The sequence below is a fragment of the Furipterus horrens genome, unplaced genomic scaffold, assembly GCF_987537825.1.
Source record: "Furipterus horrens unplaced genomic scaffold, mFurHor1.1.pri manual_scaffold_4, whole genome shotgun sequence".
NCBI lineage: Eukaryota > Metazoa > Chordata > Mammalia > Chiroptera > Furipteridae > Furipterus > Furipterus horrens.
The window spans coordinates 84,941,301-84,964,189 of NW_028327174.1; the positions used below are offsets into that span (position 1 = coordinate 84,941,301).

Consider the following 22,889-nt stretch of genomic DNA (forward strand, 5'->3'; position numbering starts at 1 on the left):
TGACACCACCAGAGGCAGATCCAGGAAGTGCAGATCATTCTAAGAAGCACCAACAAACAATAGGAGTCAAAAAAATGGGGAGACAGAGAAACAACCTCCCATCAAAAGGAAAGGTAGAATCCCCAGAAAGAGTGCTAAATGAAATAGAGGGGAGCGAACTATCAGATATGGAATTCAAAACATGGATTATGGAGAAGCTGAATGAGCTCAGCGGAAACTACAAAGAACTCCAGAAAAACTACAAGGAACTCACAGAAAATTACGTGAGCATGAAAAAGGACATAGAAGCTATCAATAAGAGCCAGGAGGAAATGAAGAATACGATCTCTGAATTGAAGAACACAGTAGAAGGAATTAAAAGCAGGCTAGAGGAAGCAGAAGATCGGATCAGCGAGCTGGAGGACAACCTACACAAAAACTCCCAGACAATGCAACAAAATGAAAAAAGACTGAACAAGACTGAAGAGGTTCTAAGACAGCTGCAGGACAACATGAAACGTAATAATATCCACATCATAGGAATTCCAGAAGGAGAAGAAGAAGAGCAGGGGATAGAAAACCTCTTTGAAAAACTAATGACAGAAAACTTCCCTAACATGACGAGAGAAAGAGTCACGCAAGTCCAGGAAGCACAGAGGGTCCCAATGAAGATGAACCCCAACAGGCCCACCTCAAGACACATCATAATTAAAATGGCAACATTCAAAGACAAAGAGAGGATCCTAAAAGCAGCAAGAGAAAAACAACTAATAACATACAAGGGTACTCCAATAAGGCTATCATCAGATTTCTCAGCAGAAACACTACAAGCCAGAAGGGAATGGCAAAAAATATTCCAATCAATGAAAAACAAAGGCCTACAACCTATAATACTATCCCCAGCAAAGCTCTCATTCAAAATGGAGGGTGAAATAAGGAGCTTCCAAGACAAAAGAAGGCTAAAAGAATACATCTCCACCAAACCAGCATTGCAAGAGATGCTAAAGGGTCTGCTCTAAGAATATAAAGAAACAGAGAGAGACAGAGAAGAATACGAGTACAAAGGGGAAAAATGACAATGAATAAGTACTTATCGGTAATAACCTTAAATGTAAATGGATTAAACGTTCCAATTAAAAGACATAGGGTAGCTGAATGGATTAGAAAGTATGACCCACATATATGCTGTCTACAAGAGACCCACCTTAGAACAAAAGATCTACACATACTGAAAGTAAAGGGATGGAAAAAAGTATTTCAAGCAAATGGGCATGAAAAAAAAGCCGGGGTAGCAATACTTATATCAGACAAAACAGATTTCACAGCAAAGTCCATAAAAAGAGACAAAGAAGGGCATTTCATAATACTTAAGGGAAAAATCCATCAAGAAGATATAACCCTTATAAATATATATGCACCCAACTTAGGAGCACCCAAATATATAAGGAAACTTTTGAAAGACTCCAAGAAAGATATAGACAACAACACACTCATAGTAGGGGACTTTAACACCCCATTGTCAACAATGGACAGATCTTCGAAGCAAAGAAACACCAAAGATATTGAGGCACTGAACAACACTCTAGATCAAATGGACTTAGTCGATATATATAGAAGTTTTCACCCCAAAGAAGCAAAATATACATACTTCTCAAGTGCACATGGAACATTTTCAAAGATAGATCACATGGTAGGACACAAAACAAGCCTTAACAAATTCAAGAAAATTGAAATTATATCAAGCATCTTCTCAGATCACAATGGCTTAAAATTGGAAATCAACCTCAAGGAAAAAACTCAAAAACATTCAAACTCATGGAGAATGAATAACTTGCTATTAAATAATGAATGGGTTAACAATGACATCAAGGAAGAAATCACAAAGTTTCTGGAAACTAATGATAATGAACACACAACAACCCAAAACCTATGGGATACAGCGAAAGCAGTCCTAAGAGGAAAGTTCATAGCAATACAGGCCTACCTAAAAAAGCTAGAAGAATATCTAATAAAAAATTTAACCCTACAGCTACAGGAACTAGAGGAAGAACAACAAGCAAAGCCCAGATCAAGTAGAAGGAAGGAAATCATCAAGATCAGAGCAGAATTAAATGACATAGAGTCTAAACTAACAATTCAAAAGATCAACAAAAGTAGGAGCTGGTTCTTTGAAAAAATAAACAAAATTGACAATTCTTTAACCAGGCTCATCAAGAAAAAAAGAGAGAGCACCCAAATAAATAAAATCAGAAACGAAAGAGGAGAAATCACAACTGATACCACAGAAATACAAAGGATTATAAGAAATTATTACGAACAACTGTATGGCAAGAAATTTGACAACCTAGAGGAAATGGACAAATTCCTGGAAATCTATAGTCTTCCCAAACTGAATCAAGAAGAAGCAGAAAGTCTGAATAGACCAATAACAGTTAGTGAAATTGAAGCAGTAATCAAAAAACTCCCAGCACACGAAAGCCCTGGACCGGATGGCTTCACAAGTGAATTCTATAAAACATTTAGGAAAGAACTAACTCTTATCCTTCTCAGACTATTCCAAAAGATACAAGAAGAGGGAAGACTGCCAAACTCATTCTATGAAGCCAGTATAACCCTAATTCCAAAACCAGGTCAGGACACAACAAAGAAAGAAAACTACAGGCCAATATCTCTCATGAACATAGATGCTAAAATCCTCAATAAAATATTGGCAAACCGGATCCAGCAACACATTAGAAAGATCATACACCACGATCAAGTAGGATTCATCCCAGGGATGCAAGGATGGTTTAATATTCGCAAATCAATAAACGTAATACACCACATAAACAAAATGAAAGACAAAAAACCACATGATAATATCAATAGATGCAGAAAAAGCATTTGATAAAGTACAACACGCATTTATGATAAAAACTCTCAGCAAAATGGGAATAGAGGGAGCATACCTCAACATAATAAAGGCCATATATGAGAAACCTGAAGCCAACATCATACTCAATGGGCAAAAACTGAGAGCATTCCCCCTGAGATCAGGAACAAGACAAGGATGTCCGCTCTCTCCACTCCTATTCAACATAGTCTTGGAAGTTCTAGCCACCGCAATCAGACAAGAAAGAGAAATAAAAGGCATCCAAATTGGAAAAAGGGAAGTAAAACTGTCATTATTTGCAGATGACACGATAGTGTACATAGAAAACCCTATAGACGCCACAAAAAAACTACTCGAGCTAATAAGTGAATTCGGCAAAATAGCAGGATACAAAGTCAATATTAAGAAATCAAAGGCATTTTTATACACCAACAATAAAAACTCAGAAATAGAAACTGAAAGAAAAATTCAATTTACCATAGCAACAAGAAAAATAAAATACCTAGGAATAAACTTAACCAAGGAGGTAAAAGACCTGTACTCAGAAAACTACATAACACTGAGGAAAGAAATTAAAGAAGATACAAATGAATGGAAGCATATACCATGCTCATGGATGGGAAGAATCAACATCATTAAAATGTCCATACTACCCAAAGCAATTTATAGATTCAATGCAATCCCTATTAAAATACCAGCAACATATTTCACAGACCTAGAACAAATACTTCAAAAATTTATATGGAACCAAAAAAGAGCCCGAATAGCCACAGCAATTTTGAGGAAGAACACAGTAGGAGAAATCACAATACCTAATATCAAACTATACTACAAGGCCACGGTAATCATAACAGTCTGGTACTGGCATAAAAACAGACATATAGATCAATGGAACAGAATAGAGAGCCCAGAAATAAACCCAGGTTCATATGGTCAACTAATATTTGACAAAGGGGGAAAGAACATCAAATGGAGTGAAAAGAGCCTCTTCAACAAATGGTGTTGGGAGAACTGGACAGGGACATGCAAAAAAATGAAACTAGACCACCAACTTACACCATACACCAGAATAAACTCAAAATGGATCAAAGACTTAAATGTAAGCCATGGCACCATTAAGGTCCTAGAGGAAAACATAGGCAGGAAAATTTCAGATATCCTACGTAGCAACATTTTCACTGATATATCTCCTAAGGCAAGGGAAATAAAGGAAAGAATAAACAAATGGGACTACATCAAACTAAAAAGTTTCTGCTCAGCTAAAGAAAACATCAGCAAGATGAAAAGGAAACCAACCATATGGGAAAATATATTCGCCAGTGACATCTCAGACAAGGGATTGATCTCCAAAATATATAAAGAACTCATACAACTCAACACCAAGAAGACAGACAACCCAATTAAAAAATGGGCAAAGGACCTGAACAAACACTTCTCCAAAGAAGACATACAGAGGGCCCATAGACATATGAAAGTATGCTCAACATCACTAGTCATCAGAGAGATGCAAATAAAAACCACAATGAGATACCACCTCACACCAGTCAGAATGGCCATAATCAACAAATCAACAAACAATTTGTGCTGGCGAGGATGCAGAGAAACGGGAACCCTGGTGCATTGCTGGTGGGAATGCAGACTGGTGCAGCCACTATGGAAAACAGTATGGAATTTCCTCAAAAAACTAAAAATGGAACTGCCTTTTGAACCAGCAATTCCATTGCTAGGATTATATCCGAAAAATCCTGAAACACCAATTCAAAAGAACCTATGCATCCCAATGTTCATAGCAGCACTATTCACAATAGCCAAGTGCTGGAAACAACCTAAATGCCAATCTGTAGATGAGTGGATCAAAAAACTGTGGTACATTTACACAATGGAATACTATGTAGCAGAAAGAAAGAAGGAACTTCTACCATTTGCAACAACATGGATGGAACTAGAGAGAATTATGCTTAGTGAAATAAGCCAGGCAACAAAAGAAAAATACCTTATGCTGTCACCTATTACAGGAAACTAATGAACAACACAAACAAATGAGCAAAACTGAACCAGAGGTATGTGAACAAGAAGTAGACTAACAGTAACAAGGGGGCAGGGGGGAGGGAGAAAAGGGGGTAAGAAGGGGAAGTGTCAAATCAAAGAACATGTATAAATGACCCACATACATGGGCAACTGAGTGGGGACTGAATGTGGAGGAAGGGAGGGGTAGGGTACTGGGAAGCAAGAGGGGGAAAAAAAAGTGAGACAACTGTAATGGAAAAACAAACAAAAAATTTTTTTTAGTGGGGGAAAATGAAAATATGAAGAATGGAAATGCCAGTTCAGTGAATATTAGGACAAAGATTTTCCTTCACGTTGTATATTTTTCTCCCTATTTGATCTCTCCAGAGTTTGGCATTCTAAACAAGTAAGTAATGACTTAAGTTTCTTTGCATAGAACTAATAAGACCAGTTGTTAATAGAGGTTCCTTTTTTTGACCAAGCCTTGGACTGGAATGTCAAGCCTAAAGGAGACATGCTTGGGCTCAAGTTGTTACCAAAAAGCCCTGAGGAACTGGGAATGACTTTCAAAGGTAATAAAAGCCCGCGAAATAAAAGGCCTGCTGCCATGGTTGGTTGTGCGGTCCACAGCAATCTCTCCAGGGAAGGAACGAAGGTTGTTTTCCTGAAAGATGGCTAGAAGGGACCTTAAGGCACAATGGAAAACCAGAAAGACTTGGAAAGGACAGGTGTGTACAGGCAAGGATGAATGCCAGGTATGTGGCCCAGCTTCTGTGCCCTGAAGAGCAGACTGAGGGTCACCCTAAATGTTCCTTGGGTAAGTTCCAGCAAAGCAGAACTAAAGATCATAAGTGATCATTTGCTGCTCTTGTTATGTTTATGCAAATGAACAGGATAAATTAAAAATGGACTTAATATAGTCCCTTTAAAGACAAGGAGAGTAATCTTAGGGAGAAAAATCATTATTCAAGGAAAATCACAATGATCAGTGGCAGACTGTAAAGTAGGGCAGCTAACCGTCTTAAAAGTTTCTTCTCATTTAAAAAATGGTTTCACTTGAAAATTAAACCATACCTGTGATATCACCAAAGAGATTCAAGTTGCAGGCAAGTAGAATGTCAAGTGCCTTGCAACTGGATGTCTTCCCAATAAGACAGTCTTACAGATTTAGAGACTTGTTTGTTGGTTATGTTACATAAATTAACATGTGTTTTCTGTTTTCAAAGGGCATAAGCCTATGACCGCATTACCTGAGTGATTGTCTGTACGCATAAGCCTCACTTAATCCTCTCTGCAGTGCTGCCTCCTGAGACTCAACAGTTTGGCTGAACTAAATGGCTGGGTTGGTGAAGAATAGGGTGGTCTGTGGGCTTCACTTTAAAACTGATTTCTCTTTTCTATCCTAATGGCTTGGACAGAAACGGCCCAGAGGTCTGAGAGGGGAGAAACATAAACTATTTCTCTCAGCCCAAACTAAATATAATGGGCAAAAGGGTTTTGGACAGGCGAGATGTGCCTGGCACACCTTCCTCCAAAGAAGTCCTTTTTTTTTTTTTTTCCTAATGTGGAACATTGAAAAATTAATCCCTGCCTTTTGTCATCTAGTAGTTATGGATTGAATGATGTCTTTTAACCCTTTTCGCCAAATCTGTTGCCCCCAGAACACAACAAGGATGCCAGCCTGTTAAACCAAGCACGCCGTTGACCGGAGACAGCCAACTGACCTGGAGTCTGCACGATCCTTCCCCATGTGGGAAGGCCACCCTCCCCTCCACACCCCCACTATTATTAGGGATTTCTGGACCCAAGGGTAGGTAAGACGATGACCATGTCCAGCTTGAAGCAGCTAGAGGACCTTGAGACCTTCGCCCACTGTCCTTTACAAGATTACAAAGGGTCTTAATATCTGAGAGGGAGGGATAGATATTTTTTACGAACCATGGGTATGGACTTGGGGGGGGGATTGCTGTGGGAGGGAGATGATGGGTGGAGGGGAGTAAAGGGGAGAAAATTGGAACTATTGTAACAATATAATCAATAAAGAAAAGCTGGGGGGGGGGGAAGAAACTAAAAAAAAAAAAAAAAAGCAGTATACATAACTGGTTGTACCTGTCCCAGTGTGAACAGATGTGGTGTCAGCTCATCAATATACATTGCGGGTAACAGTTGGTGCCATTGAAGAGGTAACTTATAACTTGAATCTTTCTTCACATCAAAATAATGTCATTTGCTAAAGGCAGTATTAAAAACCTAGAAAGAACTCCAGCTGGAGTTTGTTGGTGTTATGGTAGGGGTAAGGTCCTGCTGAGTCCATATGCCTTTTCAGAACTTAACCCTACACAAGCAGAACACCACAGCAACTAATCTACCTTGAAAAATCATCTTCATGGAATGTCTTCAGGCCTGTTAACTCCTGTGAGGCTTTACTAGAAATATAAAAATTCACACTTTTTTGGTAGTAAACTGCCATAAAATTTATGCCAGAAACTTCCTCTTCTAAGCCTCTAACTCAGTCCTCTTGATACTTTACTTGATAAAATAAGTTTAAAAATCCTGGGACAAGTGAAGTCCAGCAAGCCTCCTTACTGCAGGTCTTAGAGCTTTGAATATAGAAACGGGCATTTTGAATTTCAAAGCAGAGTGTGCAGCTTGTCTCTTTAGACAAGCTTACTTGACGACATAACTTTCCTTAAATGTGATTGAACACATTTGGAGGTTCAAGAGTCTATACAGTTATCTATTCAACACATATGAGCAAAATGGAGTCCTTTAACCTTAAAAGGAATATAAAATTGTCTCAAGCTTCATGCCTAGTATGTTTACATTCAAGTGAAATAAGGTTACAAAAAGAGACTAAAAATCCTGCCAGATTATCCAGATAGGATGTAACTTGATTAAAATTATAATACATTGTTATTTTTCACTTATAAACAATTCAAGGTCATTTGCAAAAAATACATAGTTTGTTTAAATGTTGGGAAATATTATGTGTGCATTGTAGATGCTATTGACAAAGTATTTTTCCCAAGTAGGAACAGATAAGTTATTAATTAAAAGGTAAGAAATGGAACAGAATTACAAGGATATACAGGATCCACAATAAATGTGAATGTATCACTTATCCTTTCAAATGTGAATCTCTGTTAACTGCGTTTGCTTTATCTGCTTCTATTGTCTAAAATCAGCTATGTTTACTAGCATGGCTTTGAGAAAGTGTGCTGATACAGTAATTCACCATGAATGACTCCCTTCATTTTCTTAAATGCATTTAAATCAATGAAATAAGGCTACAATAAACACTCAGGGAATTATTTGAAGAGAAAGGTAAGTAACATAGATATGCTTCTAAGGATGCATGGGGAAACCAGGAAGATTGTCCAGACATAGTGTGGGGCAGACGGGAGCGAGATTTATGGAATGAGAATCTCCACAAACTCTGGAGACCCTCTTCTCAGACTACAGCCTGAATCATTGTCTGTCCTGAGATCCAAAATTCTCAGAATGTCATATTATACCAAGTGCCTTTGGAATTAGCAAAGATGAAATCTGATTTAGTAAGGTTTAAGAAAATGATATTTTTATTGCCTTTTAATTATTTTGAAAAATAGAGTATACATAGTAATTCAATTAAAACGCCTTTTTTAGTTTTAGAAAAAAGTATTATGTTTACATTTATATGTAGATAACTCACATTTTAACTATTCTTTGAATTACAACATTTGACATTGAAATTTTGTCTTTTGTGACAGCATGGATGGAGCTGGAGATTATTATGCTCAGTGAAATAAACCAGTCAGTGAAAGACAAATACTTATGACCTCACTTATATGTGCAACCTAATGAACAAAATAAACTGACCAACAAAATAGAAACAGAGACACGGATACATGGAACAGACCGACAGCTGTCAGAGGGGGTAGGAGGACTAGATGAAAAAAAGTGAAGGGATTAACCAAAAAGCATGTATACATAATACAGACACAGACAACAGTGTGGTGATAGTCAGAGGGAATGGAGATAGGGGGTAGGTGGAGGTGGGCAAAGGGGGGGAAATGGGGACAGAAGAGACCTTATTTGGGGTGATGGATGTATGATGCAGTGTGCAGATGATGTTTTGTTGTGTTGTACACCTGCAACTTGTATGATTTGTGAACCAATGTCACCCCAATAAATCAAAAAAATAATCTCAAAAGAATTAAGAAAAAAATATAATTAGTAGATTTCTGGTATGGTCAAGTAGCTAGAAAAGAATTACTTATATGTATACAAGACAATTTTTTTCTATAAACTAACATAAAAACCTAAAGGCTTGATAGGAGGAAGATGAATACAAATACCAGCGTTTTATTTATGAGTCAAGCATGCATTAAAGCTATAGAAATAATTCCCCAAGTAAAACTTGTCCCTTTATTTTTTCCTGGTTTACACTTTTCATTACATTGCCATCTACTGTTTAAACAGGTATTAAAAATAAAAGTATTATAATACAACTTAGTATCAAATGGCCAGTATATAATCAACACATAGATTTTCTACAAGAGATAGAAATATAAGGTATAATGTTATTTTAAGTCTAAATATTGAAAGAAGGAAGGATATCTAAGCACAAATACAATAAAGCTACAAGCAAGGACCCCAATCAGTCTATCAAATATTTCATATTTACCGGTTCTATATTGGTGCTCAGCGCTTAAGTGTTTATACACAGTTTGGTTTCTGATGCTCGGAAACATGGAAGAATCCAGGCTGGGTCTGCTTAGACTCAATAGAAGAAGTTTTCAATGTGGTGATGTTTTAGTGTTTCATAGTTTACCTAACTCCACAAAAATCTCATTACTGGAAAAAAAAGAAAAGGAAGGAAAAAAAAGAAAGAAAAAACAGTTGTTTGCATTGGAGTTTTCTAAGTCATTGCAGAATTGCATAATAACACAAACCTTGTTGGATTTCAATAAGATATATTTTTATTAGAGTTAAACTTTGAATAACTTTTCTAGGGAAAATTATAAGGAAATAAGGCAATCTGAATGTTAAAAATTAGGTTTTACTTACATTAAATTCACTTTAGGGTTTAATCTTATTTAAAAAATAGAATTTCATATTAAGTATGTGAGAACTCAGACATTGTTGAGCAATATTATCTGTCAAATTTGGGTTGGATGTGCACCAACCCAAAAACATATAATAAATATGGAATATATAAAGCATATTCTATCTATTGGCAACATATTTGTGTTTTCTTTCTGAAATTTCAGTTGAGATTACTTCATCACTACTCCTTTTTTATGAAAAAAGATGAGGACTCAGAGAGGGAAGAAGTAAAGCTGGCACAAACCATAAACTGAGAAAGTCAGCACTATTCTGGGTCAACCAGGATGAATGCTAATCCTAGCAATGGCTTCCAGACACTTTCCTGAATGTATTGGCCTAATGTACAAATTACTTCTTTGAAACTATGTTAACTATCACCTATTACCTTGAACTAAACAGTATGATTTATAGTTTCTGCACAGTCGTGTAACTTCCCCTAGTCTAAATGTATTTTTGACTTTGTTGATATATGGTTCATCGATTCACTTTATCATCCATTAGCAATCATTCTTAACCCTGCAAAATTGTTGGGTAGACAATTTTACTCTGAATATCAAAGCCTGTACTTTCAGCATCTACCAGCATATATATATATGTGTGTGTGTGTGTGTGTGTGTATGTATGTATACCATCACTAATGTGACATGTATACTTGGATATCATTTATGGCTCTTGGAATAGTGAATCTTTTACATGTTTATGCTTTGATGTTTGTTATTGTTTAAACTAATGTAGTTAAACATTACTTGTGGTCTGGAATAAAAAGACAGCATAAAATCTGAGAATCTGTGTGTGTGTGTGTGTGTGTGTGTGTGCACCTGCTTCTTTTTGTCTTTCTCAGAACCAGTTGGCTTTTACCTTGTTTGCTATTTCCTGAAGTCATTGCAGCTGATGGTGGCTTCAGCGGTGCAGGGGCCCCTAAAACCTTTCCTACTTATTGTGATTGGTCTCATTTGTTGGAATAGAAAATCTCTCTGCCCTGTTTAATGATTTGGAGTCTGAAGACAATGTGGGAGGAATAGGAGTGGATATGTCTGATGTTTAAGATAGGTAGGATCTGGATTATTGGGCCATTTCTTTTTGGAACATGTTAAGAAAGAAAGTTGAAAAAAATGTTAATCATTAAAAGAGAGTTAAGTTGTTCATTCTGTAAACACATTACATTAGAATAAATAACTGGAAATTTCCTAAAATCCATATGAATATTTATGTTTTATTTTGGAATAGTAGTAATGTAATTTAACCATGAATTTAAATTTTAAAATATTGCTAAAAATCCAGATTTAATTTTGTGTGCCTCTGTACCTACTCAGGACTATTTCAATTCCAACAGAAACACCACAGATTCACAAATGATTGGTTCAGGACTTGCAAGAAAAGTTATTATGTACTTTAAGTTTTAATTTTATTAATTTAATTATTACTTAATTTTATTATCTAAAGAAAAAGACTTTGAGATAGCTTTCTCTTCATTAAGAACACTTTTTATGAAATTTGATAAACAGTACTAATGATATCAAACTTATTTTCACTTATTTATTTATTTTAAAGTATATTTTATTGATTATGCTGTTACAGTTGTCCCAACTTTTTATTCCCCTTTGCCTCCCTCTACCACGTACCTCACTTCCCTCTTGCAATCCCTTCATACTTAGTTCATGTCCATGGGTCATGCATGTAGGTTCTTTGGCTTCACCCTTTCCTATACTGTTCTTAACACCTCCCTGTCTATTTTGTTCCCACCGATTATGCTTCTTGATCCCTGTACCTTCTCTCCCTCCTCCCCACTGATAACCCTCCAAATGTTCTCCATACCTATGATTCTGTTCCTGTTCTTTTTATTTGCTTAGTATGTTTTTGCTTTTATTTTTTAGATTCAGTTGTTGATAGTTGTGAGTTTGTTGTCATTTTAATGCTTATGGTTTTGATCTTCTTTTTCTAAAATAAGTCACCTTAACATTTCATATAATAATGGCTTGGTGATGATGAACTCCTTTATCTTTACTTTGCCTGGGAAGCACTTTATCTGCCCTTCCATTCTAAATGATAGCTTTGCTGGAGAGAGTAATCATGGTTTAGGTCCTTGCTTTTCATCGCTTTGAATACTTCTTGCCAGTTGTTTCTTGCCTGGAAAGTTTCTTTTGAGAAATCAGTGGATAGTCTTATGGGAATTCCTTTGTAGGTAACTCTCTGCTTTTCTTTCTGCTTTTAAGGTTCTCTTTTTATCTTTAACCTTTGACATTTTAATTATGATGTGCCTTGGTGTGGCCCTCATTGGATCCAACTTGTTTGGGACTGTCTGTGCTTCCTGGAATTGTATGTCTATTTCCTTTGCCAAATTAAGGATGTACTCTTTCATTATTTTTTCAAATAATTTTTCGATTTCTTGCTCTTCTTATTCTCCTTCTGGCACCCCTATGATTTGGATGTTGATACATTTAAAATTGTCCCAGAGGTTCCTAATCCTCTCATTTTTTTTCAATTCTCATTTCTTTTTTCTCTCTTGGATGAATGTTTATTTCTTCCTTTTGTTCCAAATCATTGATTTGAATCCTGCTTCCTTCCTATCGTTGTTGACTCCCTGTATATTTTTCTTCATTTCACTTTGTATAACCATCGCTTCTTCCTTTATTTTGTTGCCATAGTCAGTCATGTTTTTGAGCATCCTGACCACTACTGTTTTGAACTCTGCATATGATAGCTTGGCTATCTCTGTTTCATTTAGTTTTCCTGAGGTTGTGTTCTGTTCTTACATTTGGGCCATATTTCTTTGCCTCCTCAGTTTGGTAGCCTCCCTGTGTTTTTGTCTGCATATTAGGTAAAGCTGCTTTGACTTCATGCCTTGGTTGTGTGGCCTAGTGTGGTAGGTGTCCTGTATGGTCTAGTGGAACAGCCTCCTTTATCATCCAAGCTGCATATTTAAGGAGCACCCTTTGTGTGGGCTGAGTACATCTTCCTCTTGTAGTTGAGCCTTGGTTGCTGTTGGCAGATCTATGGGAGAGATTTACCCAGGCCAGTCAGGTGCAAGGACTGGCTGTGACCACTGACCACCAACCTCTGCCCTCTATGGAGGATCAGCTGTGCAGGGGCAGGATGGTGGGGCTCTGACGTGGTCTACAGCTGTCCACTGGGTGCTGGCCCTGTGGTTTCCCAGGTGGTGCAGGCCAAGGTCAACCCCCACCTGTGTTTTGCCTGGGGCCACCCTGCCAGATCTGTAAAGCAATCTGAGATGGCTGTTATTTTTGCTGGGCTTGGAGATTCCCAGGCAAATCTAAGCTGTGAATCTAAGCTGTCTGCTTGTAGTGTCAGGCCTAGAGTTTACTAAGGCCAGCTGTTGTTTAATTGATAAGACTTAGGAAGTTGTAAAGCCATTCATATGGAAAAGCAGCTTGGGTGGGCCCATGTAATTTGGGTGGGGAAGAGTCTCTGGGGATCTCCAAAGTGTGCCAGAGTTAGCCAGGTTGATGGAGTATCTGATATGGCACCAGCTTGGTGGCTCTGTGGGGGGAAGGTTTAGAAAAGAGACAATGGCCTCTGCTGGCCTTGATAGCAGACACTTCAGTTCTCCTTATATGCCACTGGTGCCTTCAAGCTGCTGCCCCATTGCTGGAGCTCGGAGGGAGGGAGTCTGAGTAGGTGAGTCTGTGTGTGGGTTCTTTAAGAGTAACTGCTTGGGGCTCCAGCAATTTCTTCCATTGACTCAATCCCCACTGGTTTTGCAGCCAGAAGTTGTGGGGACTTATCTTCCTGGCACTGGAACCCTGAGCTTGCAGGACCTAGTGTGGGGTTGAGACTCCTCACTTCTGAGACACGGTTCCCAAATTTTTATCCACCACACATGAGTGAGAGACCAGCCCATTTCGCATCTGCACCCCTTCTATCCATGGAATTCTGTAATTGTCAGACTTCCATTCAACTCAATTTCTTATGGTTCTGGCTGATGATTGTTCTATATTTAAGTTGTAATTTTGATGTGGTTGTGCAAAGAGGTGAGCCACGTCTGCCTGTGCCACCATCTTGACCGAATCCCCCTACTAGTGTTTTCATTTAAATTTTGGTATTGACAAAATGATGTATGCTTTGACATATATGCTATTTTTTCAGGTTATACTCTTTTTCACCTTTCTGTTATTTTTTATTGTTATTACTACCGAAATTGTAAAACTGGGAGTGAACTAGAACTAAACATTTTTTACATGATGCAATTGTTGACTTATACATTTAAGCTTTTCAGTTTTAAGTAATGTAGTTATAGGATTTAAATAGATTTCAGAGACTTTTAAAATTCAAAACCTCTGAAATGATAAACTAAAAATATATTCAAATTAGAACACCTGAGAATAAGAATCTTTGGGGCATTATTGGAGAGGTGTGAGGTATGACCACTAGATGGTGCAACTAACCCAAGTATCTGTAATTAGTCTCAAGATATTCCTGACTCTTTTAGAAGTTCACTCATTTTATTATTTTGAGTAAGCCTTTCCTTTTTATTTCATAAAACATTTAATTTAGCATGTTAACCATTTCTGGTAATATTTCTATTAATTTTACTTTCATATAGGAATATTTGTATTTATATGCCCATATGATTTAAAAATAAAAGAGTAGAAAGAACAAAATAGATGTTTTTCTCCAATTTCAATTCATTTGATTCCCTTTAAAGTCATTCTTAAGATAAATGCATTTTTTTTCCTTTTGGAGACAAGTACAAGATTCAGTTGATGAAAATGAGTATTTATAAAAAGTATACACAATGTTTTTATGATGCTTAGTCTTCACAATTTTGAACAATTCTCAATTTGCTGCTTTAAATGAATTATAAATTGCAAGCACAGGCATAAAAACAGAAAACATACTAATTCACTATGTTATAGACTTTAAAAATTACAGAATCAAAATTTACAATAACAAGTTTTGCTAGCTAATGAAGAAACATCTAGATCATTATTTTTCACATATTTATATATATATACACTTCAATCAGTCTCGGAAGCAGCGTCAACAGCAGCAACAACAGCCATCTGCCTTCACCTGTAACAAGTGCGGCAGGGATTGTCACTCCCGAGTCGGACTGCACAGCCATTCTCGGCGGTGCAGATAGACTCTCAAGAAGCTACGCCATCGTCTCTCGAGACGGACGGCTGCCGATGATGATGATGATGACTTCAATCAGTGAATGGCAACCATGGTATCAGTAAAAGGAAACTCTTTAGGATACAATGAACATTACTGTTTTTGATGAAATTCAGTCCATGGACACATATAGTAAAAAGATGAACAAAACTCTGATTTTTACAAAACCAGATTCATTAAAAATAACAAACACCACAATTAAAATCTCCAAATGACAAATAGATCTAAATGGTGTAGGCAGTTCTGATGAACTGATTTTTCTTTTTTTTTTTTTTCCTATTTGGACACAACCTTCAACTTTTTGTGGGGAAAAAGAGGGAATTGCAGTAATTTCTTGAAAACTCTCATTGACTGTGCAAACATACAAGCATCAAATGTTCAATCAAACTGATTGGTTGCCATCTGTCACACTGGCAGAGAACTGAAATTATAGATTGACTAATGACTCAGTTGGGTAGAGGAAACTTGATGACCTGCTTGCACCGACATGAGAATCCCTTCTCGATAGCTTTGGTATTTTGTGCTGAGATAACTGGTATACCATATGAATTATGTTTGCATTTCAGAGAAATTTAAAAATCTTACTAAAATATGATTTAAAGATTAGAGAAAACTCACAAAAGACTGTTTGGATTACATTTAATCTTTAGGAAAGATCTAATTTAATCAAATAGCAATACTTGGAAAATGTAGAGAAAACAAAAGTGTCATTAAAATTTTCAGTTTCAGCTTGTTGGGTAAGATTTAACTCAAACCACAGAAGGCAAATTACATAATGAGACAATGAAGCATGAGGCCTAGTTCTATCACCAGTCAGTGCTAATCATGCAAATATGAAACGGTCAAGACTAAGAAAACATATAATTTATAATGTAAGATTGAAAAAGAATCTGAAGCCACAAAATTTTATTTTTCTTTTATCATTGCCCAATTTATGTTTGGAATAAACTGTGGTTGGAAAACTTTGTGGAGCTGCCACAAAAAAAAATACAGAAATATACCCATAATGAAATACTAAAGTCAATTTTGAAATGAGTTACAAATTGGTCAGTGGAGGTCTTCCTATTTTGGAAGCTGACTTCATGGTTATAGGTCTTTCAAGCAGGAATCATTGGTTGGTCAGGCAAAATGATGGCAGAATGTAGGAGAAAGCTTTGCCAGTGTCAAAGCTTAAAAGCTTATTTTATTGTCATGTATATTTCCTCAGAGCAGATCACGTAAAAACTGGTACTCAGAATTCAGTTATCAAAGAGAGAGCGATAACACTGATTCCAGGCAAGAAGGTGAGCTGTGTTTATGCTTACTTATTATTTTTGTTTTCTAGGCTATGTATATGATTAATCTTATTTTGTTTTCATCTGTAAACAAAGGCATATTATTTGTGAAGGAACACAGTAAAGGATCTTGCAGGTCTTTCTGTGATGAGGACATGTCCCTTTATTCATTGCAAAAGTCCCAGAAATTTGTTATCCTAAAGTCTTTTAGGGACATGAGCCAGAGGTATATGTGCAGACATTACCCTTCCTGGCTTCCTCTCACCGCACACATGTGTTCAGTAGCAGCTAGAAGGGAATTAAGAGTTTTGAAGGTTGAGCAACAGCCCTTGAGATACGTACTTTGAAGTAGTCTGAAAATATCAGTTTGCTAGCAAGGAAGAAAAAAAATGACCTTTATCCTAGTATCCTTCCTCTAAATATAGCTGAAGAGAGCTTTGTTGTGTCAAAGAAACCCATGAATTTCCCTTTTATTGCAGAGCTGAATAAAAAAGCAATAACAAAAACAACAAAAGAACCCCATCAGTGATGAAAAGAATGTCTCAGACAAACTGCACAGTAAAGATACAAACTCAAATTACGGTTAGTCAAGTTAGGGAACTGCCACTTACCTATAGCAAAATCTGCAATATGATTCACCATGTCTCCAAATATTAGACTAAACTAAGTGTTCAATTTTTTTTGATATTTCATATTATGTAAGTTTATATCAAATATACTAATGTCTCAAATTTATTTAACTTCTCTATGGATCAATTTTCTCACTTCCTCAGAGATAAATTGTTATAATACTTCATATTGAGTTTTTACAGTTGACTATATACTGTGAATAACAGTATTATAGGTGAGGAACAGTTAATTGATATTTTAAAACTAACTGGAAAACACTAAGTTATTTGTATAATAAACAAGGATAATTCTATTTTGTTGTCCAGTGTGTGTTAGCCAGTAATAATTAAGCTTTGAAAAATTTATTTAGAATTAGCAATTTTATAATTACTTATTTACTAAATTGAGCCTCCTTCAAAAACTGGTAAGTATATTTTTAAGGTTAAAAACAAGTAGCCATGGCATGAATATTCAGTTTAACTAAGTTTAATTAACTAATACACAAATTTAGTTTCAGATTGTCAAATCTTGCAAAATCTATGTTTTAGTATACACCTACCCTCATAACATTTTTAAATTTAAAAAATGTAAGTGAATGAAAACAGAGAAGTTTCAGTTATTTTTGCTATGTCATTAAATCTCTGCTAACCATTTAAATACATGTATATTCAGTATCAAACTATATTCTTATTCTTCAAGTTCTGATAATGTGGTATAATAAAGAGATATCTCACTATAACTTTAATTAAAATTATAGGATTCATACTTAAGCAATGAGAATTCTTAAGCAACTTAAAATATCTATAAAGAGTCAGAAGATTCTTTTAATTTTAACCATCACACAAGGATAAATTGTATTATTTTAAATAGATTGGAAGGAAGGAAGAGAGGAAGGGAGAAACATAAATGTGGGAGAGAACGTGGATTGGTCCCCTCCCATGTGTTCCCTGACCAGGAATGGAACCTGCAACCTTTTGGTGTATGGGACAATGTTCCAACCAACTGAGCCACACAGCCAGGGCTCTTTTAATATTTTTAGGTATGATAATAATAGAAGTATGGAATATAGTTTGGCAAATGTATTAAAATCTTTGCTTTTGAGGTTTTAAATTACAGATGTTTTTCCCCTGATTTTTCCCCCTGTCCCTCTCTCACTCCTTCCTGTCTGCCTGCCTTCCTCTCCCTCTCCTTAGATCTCAATTTCTTTCTCCCTTCTTCCTTTCTATTTATTTTTGCCATTTCTTTTTGGAAGCTCTTATAATTTCAAACCTTGAACTTTAGATTAGATTTAAAGAGAAAAAGACATAAACAGCAAAGTCTAAAGCTATTTTACTTTTTTATACAAATGGAGAAAATTCATTGAACTGTTTCATTGAAAACATGTACAGTATTTACATCTGACACTGACAGGGCTCGAGGTTGTGCTGTAGGTACACAGAGCTGCCTCTGCCTGTCTCTCACTCTATCCATTTTTCATGGTTTCTGGATTTTTCTATTTTTTTTGCTTGGTGAATTTGAGGTCAATATTTATTTTCTTCTAGGTTAACTCTTTAAAGTTAACTGAAACAATTTGAGCTTTGTGATTTTATGAAATTACTTTTAAGTCAAGTGTTGATATTGATTTATTAATTTTATTATGTTTTATTCTTATTAGAAGATTAAAAATTACCTTTAATCCCCCTTAGGTAGAGTCAGTATTTCACTACTCTGTTAAATTGTAAAAATAATATCCTGCTCTCCTTATCTTGCAGTTTATTGTGATAATAAGTACAATAATTGCCTGATGAGCTACAATTCGGTATCCAAGAAAATTGCCGCATTGGCTACATTGATTGGAATCTGATGTTAGTGAGGTATAACTTGTTTTGGTTATTTTATTTTGCTGTCTGGTGCCCATACCATATCACTAGCTAGTCCCTGGCAGACTTACAAGGAGCTACACATTTAGCACAAAAACATAATACAACTGGAAGATATTTTTATCAATCATTTTTGTTCTATTCCCCTGAATACACAGATGAAAATAGTGAAGATCAAAAAGAACTGACTTTCTTATTTGGTAACAAAATTAGAATGAACATCCAGGACATCTTTCTTTGGGGGAGAAATTAACAGAGGGAGGAGACAAAACCTTAAGTTTGAATCCCAACTCCACTACTAAGTACTTTGTCCTCATTGGTAGAATATGGATAACAATACTTACTACACAGATTTATGGTTTGAATTAGGTGAGGAAAATAGCTTTTTAAATAAATCTAAAACAAGGACTAGCATAAGGCAAGCTCCTAGCAAACCAATCCTTCATTTCCTCACTCTCTTCCTTTTTCTTTAATCTTCAAATTACTTTGGATAATGACTATTGTTCTGTATGCAGCCCATGATTCACACATAGAATAAGCTGCACTGTCTGTATTTGAAATACTAAGCAAAGTGAGTAGTAGAAAAACTACCTTGTAACCTGTCCTGAATGACTTGGATGGACAACTTTCAGTAGTTGGTGTTCCTTGCATATGATATGAATGACCCCAAGTAGTTAACTTATTAAACTGAATTGCCAAAAATATTAACTTGATACAAAATCATTCATTGAAATAATTGCCTCATACCACTGGTTTGACTTTTACTGAACCTCTAAGTTTATAATTACATTTACTTATAATTTATATAAGATATGACATTTTATTTTATAAAACTACACTTAGCTTAAAAGAAATAATTTTATCCATATACCTTTCCAGGGCCATATGCATTTTTGAATAAGAGTAAATTTTTTTTGCCTGATTTTGTTTATGTGAGAGTTCCTGCTTCATATTATATATAAATAAGTTGAAATACACTTTCCATTGACCAAAAGTAATGGTTTGATGAAGACAGGAGGCTTGGATGGGCAGTATTAAATACAACTTGATATCCCAGGAGTTCAATAGGATCTTAAAGTTATTCTGTGGTGATGGAGCTCATGAAGTAAGAATTGGTTACCTATTTCCAAAATCATTCCCCATCACCAAAACTGAGTATTAAGACTGTGTGAATGATGCCCAGTTTTATTCACTCTTTTGGTAAACTTGAATGAGATATGTGGGAAACACAGTAGTAGTATGTACTTACAGTCCTCATAGAAACTTAAAAAATATATTTTTAAATTTATTGATTTTAGATAAACAGAAGAAGGGGAAGAGAGAGAAAGAAGGAAAGAGAAAGACTGATTTATTGTTCCACTTATTTATGCATTCATGTGCTGCTTCTTGTATGTGCCTTGGCAGATCAAACCTGCAACTGTGGCGTATCAGGACAATTCGCTAACCAACTGAACTATGTGGCCAGAGTCCCCTTTAGAAATGTTTAAAACTGTAGTTTATTAAAGTCATCCAAATACATTAAGAGTTTTTTAAGAAACATGTTTCCCAGTCAATAGGCTTGATTTTGTCCAGCTGGTATCAAAGAGAATGTTGAAGACTTTCTACAGTAAGTATAGTAACTTGTCTCAAGACAAGTGTCAAATACCTTCTTACCTGTAGTATTATCATACATTTTCTGTTCTCAATAACCACTGTATCTTTTTTTTTTTTAATCTGTGGAACAAAGTCAATATCTGAACCTAGATAGCACTACTCTGACTATTTTAATTCAAATATGTAATTACTAAACCAATGGTTTAAATAAACAAAACAATTTGCAAAGTCCAATGAAGTAAAATTTCACCATATTATGATTTGGGTAATGAAATAGGTACAGTAATTATATATTGACTATTTCCTCTTTGATGCTCAAAAAAATTCAGCATTATATGTATTATTTCTAAACCTATTTTACAAATCATGTTTGTCAAATAAGTAATGACTGGATTAAGCAGCTGAATAAAAGCAGCAGTGAAAGATAGATTGTGTAAATGTATTCAATTTGGAATAAACCGTAAGTTCTACTTGTAATGCATTCATATGTCCGTACCATCAACTACAGTTTACATGGATAAAATAGTTAATTTATTAATTCCAAGATATTTTATTTCTTCATATAAGAAATAAATTGCTCAAATAATTAAATCAACATATTTAGCTGTTATATTAACATTGTGAGGTTAATTAAGCTTTTTAAAACTTACCTTAGTTCACAAAAATATTGCATAAAAGCCAAGTATTTATTAGAATTAAAATAAACAAAGTGCCTTATAAGAATGCAATTAATATACTCTTACTTTTTAAAACAGCTTTTTATATGCTAAAGTAATTTTTATTTTGTGTTGTCATTAATACATCATTTTACTTGCTAGGCCATAGAAAACTTTTATTAATATACTTATTTGTGTACTTTCAAATTATTTTGGAGGTTATTATAAAATAAAATCCTAAAATTTTAAAATGGAAGAATGGTAAGATTAGGTTTGTTAATTACTCATAATTATTTGAAAAGTACAGATTGTTCCATGGCTTCTGCTTACTTAATTAATATACGTTTGTGTACAAAATATCCTTGTAACATGACTGATATATAGTAGTGGCTCTTAACCATTTTGGAATCCTGAAACATTTTTTAAAAATTATTGGGGTGACACTGGCTCACAAAATCATAGAGGTTTCATGTGTACAACTCAACAAAGCATCATCTGTACACTGTGTTGTGCACCCATCACCCCAAGCAAAGTCTCTTTCTATTCTCATTTATGCGTATTCATTATTTGCCCACCTCCTATACAGTAGGAAGGAAACAAGGAAAAAATGAAAATCAGAAGGATTTCTAGAAAGGAGAGGTGAACTAGAGTAATTTGCTATACCTAAACAGAGAGAGATAGGAAGAAGAAAGAGGAGGAGGAGAAGGAGAAAAGAAGAGAAAGAGGAAGAGGAGAAGGAGAAGCAGCAGCAGCAAAGGGCATTGCATTTGGTAATTAAGAAATCACTGGGTGACTTTGGGAAAAGTGGGATCATTAGATTCTGTTACAATTCTCTCTCATTTGGACAAGGGTGGTAGATAAGTAGATAACCCTGGGGAGCTAATAAAAGCTATGAATCATTTGAAAGTAGAAATCAGCATACACAAAAAAACTTTATCATATAACTTAAGAGTTTTTCAGACCTTTCAGAAATCACTTCATGATTTCCACCCTAGCTTAATTGGGGCAAAATCTTAGATTGAAGTATTGATGACTTAGCATTAAATATCTCTTGTCCAAGAGCAAATCAGGCTGCATAAAATGCATATATCTACCAGATGGACATCAATAATGAGATTAACTGAATCCCATACTTTGAAAATATACACAGAAATCAGCAGTTACATGAAAACTGTTTGTCATTGTTTTTCTGGTTTTGGTTCTAGGCACACTAAAAATGAACCTACCAAGTCCAGTTTTCTGATCTTTCTCTACCTAACTTTCCAAGTGGCTTCCAATAGCCACATATTCTTTTTTTTTTTTTTTTTTTTTTGGTTTTTCAATTACAGTTGTCCCCTTTTCCCCTAATTTCTCTCCCCCACCCAACCCACCCCCTCTCCCGCAATCATATCCCTCCCCGTTGTCCATGTCCATGAGTCTTTTATATGGGTTCTTTGACTAATCCCTTCCCTTACTTATCCCCCTTCTCTCCCTCTCCCCTCCCTCCTATTGACTGCTATTCTGCTCTTTATTCTATTTAGTTCCTTTGTTTGTGTTGTTCTTTAGTTTCCTGTATTAGGTGATATCATATGGTATTTTTCTTTCTTTGCCTGGCTTATTTCACTAAGCATAATTCTTTCTAGTTCCATCCATGTTGTTGCAAATGGCAGGAGTTCCTTCTTTCTTTCTGCTGCATAGTATTCCATTGTGTAAATGTACCACAGTTTTTTGATCCATTCATCTACAGATGGGCACTTAGGTTGTTTCCAGCACTTAGCTATTATAAACAGTGCTGCAATGAACATAGGAGTGCATAAGTTCTTTTGAACTGGTGTTTCA

The 22,889-nt window shown here is 35.6% G+C and overlaps 1 long non-coding RNA gene across 1 annotated transcript in view; it reads right to left on the reverse strand.

The window, feature by feature from the left end:
• LOC150012319 (uncharacterized) overlaps nt 1-22,889 on the reverse strand; it is a 59,131-nt gene that overhangs the window by 26,593 nt on the left and 9,649 nt on the right. The window contains exon 4 of the long non-coding RNA XR_016510738.1: nt 9,526-9,695. This is a non-coding gene — a long non-coding RNA (uncharacterized LOC150012319). The remainder of the gene's footprint in view (nt 1-9,525; nt 9,696-22,889) is intronic.